Genomic DNA, 2,994 nt, shown 5'->3' with positions numbered 1-2,994 from the left:
GAATAGGCGGGGGGGCGTGAGCAGCCTGTGGGACGAGGAGGTGGGTCTTGCTCACATGCTCAGGGAGTAGCCGATCGCCAGCGCTGGGGTCAGGAAGGAATTTTCCCCCGGGGCAGATTGGCACTGGTCCCCGGGGGTTTTTTGCCTTCCTCTGCAGCACTGAGCAGGACCACTTGTCAGGGCTCCTCTGCTCCCTTGGGGCTCGCTCACTGCCTGCTGCTCGTGCCCCACGGAGATGGCCTCTCATGCCCTGCAGCTGGGGGGAGGAAGGCTTTTTTTCCCCACAGTTTGTTAACACGTGTCCCCGGGGGTTTTTTGCCTTCCTCTGCAGCACTGAGCACGGCCCCTGGCCAGGGCTCCTTTGGGCCATGTTGGCCCAGTGCCTGCTGCTCGTGCTCCATGAAGGTGGTCCTCCTGCCCTGTATCCGGGGCGGGGGGGAAACTTTTTAAAGTCCCAGGGAGGGCCCGTTAGATGTACTTTCTTTCATATTTCACAGAAATTAAGAAATGTTTTGAGTCATGGGTTTTTTTTCTATCACTGGCAAGCCTAAAGAACTTCTAACTATTGCCTGTGAATAAATGTATTTCATATAAAGCTTTTTAACTTTAAACTGTATTTAATATAAACTATATTTGTGCATCCGACTGCTTTTTGTATAAAGCTGACCAGACCTTACCTAGTGCCGGACCAACAGTGCACCCCCTGCTTGTATTAAGCCAAGGGGATTCCTTCCGGTGTTGGATCCTTAGTGTGGAGATCGATTTCAGGGCAGGTAACTCTGCACTTTATAAAAACAATCTCATCACTGAAGGTTGTTCATTCAGCTGATCTGGCAGAGCAGGATATATTACAGAAAGATTATGGGATGTCTCCCTGAAACTTCCAGGTTAAACATTAAAGTCTTGTTAGAAAAGGCAGGACCTTAAGACATTCAGCACCTCCAACCAAATCGTTCCTGTTGCTGAGACATGACTGTGTGCAACATCTGACACAGACATACAAGTTATTTCAGGATGGCCTACACTGGAACCATCATTGCTAGTGGCGTGAGGTGCCCAAGTGCTAGCAAAATTTCTCCTTGTCTTGTGACAAATTCAGTATGGAGTGTCACATGCAGAATGGGTCTTAATCTTAATTATTTTGTTTTCTAGTACTTCAACACTACGTAGAGTTTTTGTGCATGCTATTTCCCTTACTGCTTTTTGCTTGCCTCTTTCTGTGGATTCTTGCTAAGGACTGCAACTTCTTTATGAAGAACTCTATATAATTCTCTTGTCACGCCAATTTACAAGGAACAACAGAAGGCGCTATGTCCCTGAGAAATCATGTTTGTCATCACTTGACTTACTCTGTGGGAAGGTTCTTCTGAGGCCATCAGCAGGGCGGTAATTACATAGCTAGATTCAAAGGATCATCTAATCCATCTTTTTGGTGCCTTTACTTACGTAAAACATTTTTTCCCCATACCTGCTTGATGCAAAGGTGTAGGATCACTCTAGTACCACCAGATCTGAGGTGGGAAATCAAAATGCAGATTCCCACTGAAAGACAGCTGTTGCATCCTGTGTTGGCTCTGTTAAAAAACCTAATCTTCAATGCAGAGTATTTTTATTATTTTTTCCAGGACTGAGGTTGTACCACTTACCAAACCTCATGTGTCTGCTTAGAGAGGTCCAAATTAATTGCAGTTGTGGTGACTGGTTTCATGATAATGACGATCCTTGTCTGTCAGGATGTGGCTTGAGACCGACTGTGGGATTTGATGCTACCAAACAGCTAAAAGACGTCCTTTGTTAAGCTCTGTTCTGTGCTGTAAGCAGACAGATGTCCTTAAGGCAAGTCTCTGTACCCTACTGCCATGCTTTAAGCCTTCAGAAGATAACTGTACCAATTTTGTCTCCATCAAGAGAAACAAGAAGGACAATAGGCCACCTGAACACTAGAAGGCCAAAGAAACCGCAACACAGGCTGTTAGTTTTTAGTCTCAAGGTTTGTTCAGTGTTTAACCACATCCATCTCCTCATCCTCAAGCAATCTTCTCCTCCTACCACCCTTCCCCAACCCACTTCTAGTAACACAAGTTTTCTGCAGAGAGGACTGTGCATTCTTTCCTTTGCCAGCTGTGACCCTGAGGGGCACCAAGGTTATGCCAGTGCTTACTCACACAAACATGGAGAAGCATTTGCTGGTGCATTAGTCCCCTCCTGACAGTGCCTACAAATAAGGAAGATGTATATGGAAATAAAGAGTTGGATTTATGATTTCTTGATGGGCACACTTTTCCCTTCCTGAGCCCTTAGCATATGCTTTACATTCCAAGATAAAAATAACTGATTATCTCTAGAGCATTAACAAAACGTTAAGGCAAACAAAACCTGGGAAATTTTTCTTCTGAAATGCTTCATTTTGTTCATATTGCCAACAAAATACTAAAACACACCACTGTTTCCAGCTCGTATGTGTTAATCTACACTAAGGTAACAACCACACCTATACTAAAGATCCAAAAGTTTTAAGCTTTAAATTGGGCATTTTTTGAAGCTGAAAGTTATGCCTGCTCTGCTGATGACGTCAATGAACCACAAACTAAAAACAGGGTAAAACAAGCTTTGAACTCACAAAAGATGCCAAACTTCAGATTTAGCTATATATATATGCTATATAGCTATAATATATGTTATATTATCTCCATTCTGATTTTTGATGTGGCTGGTTTACTTTACCTGTGCATATGCAAATTTTGAGTGGATTATGTCTACAGAGCCATTGTACTGTCTACTCTTTTATATGGGTCTGAATCATGGGTAATCTACCGCCATCACCTGCGACTCCTCGAACGCTTCCATCAGCGCTGCCTCCGTACAATCCTCAACATCCACTAGACTGACCACATGACCGATGTCACTGTCCTTGAACGGGCAGGGGTCACCAGTACTGAGGCCATGCTGCTGAGGACGCAGCTGCGCTGGGCAGGGCACATCTCCAGGATGGAG

This window comes from Apaloderma vittatum, unplaced genomic scaffold (assembly GCF_000703405.1).
Source record: "Apaloderma vittatum isolate BGI_N311 unplaced genomic scaffold, ASM70340v1 scaffold8632, whole genome shotgun sequence".
Classification (NCBI taxonomy): domain Eukaryota; kingdom Metazoa; phylum Chordata; class Aves; order Trogoniformes; family Trogonidae; genus Apaloderma; species Apaloderma vittatum.
Note: the sequence above shows the minus strand (reverse complement) of the source record.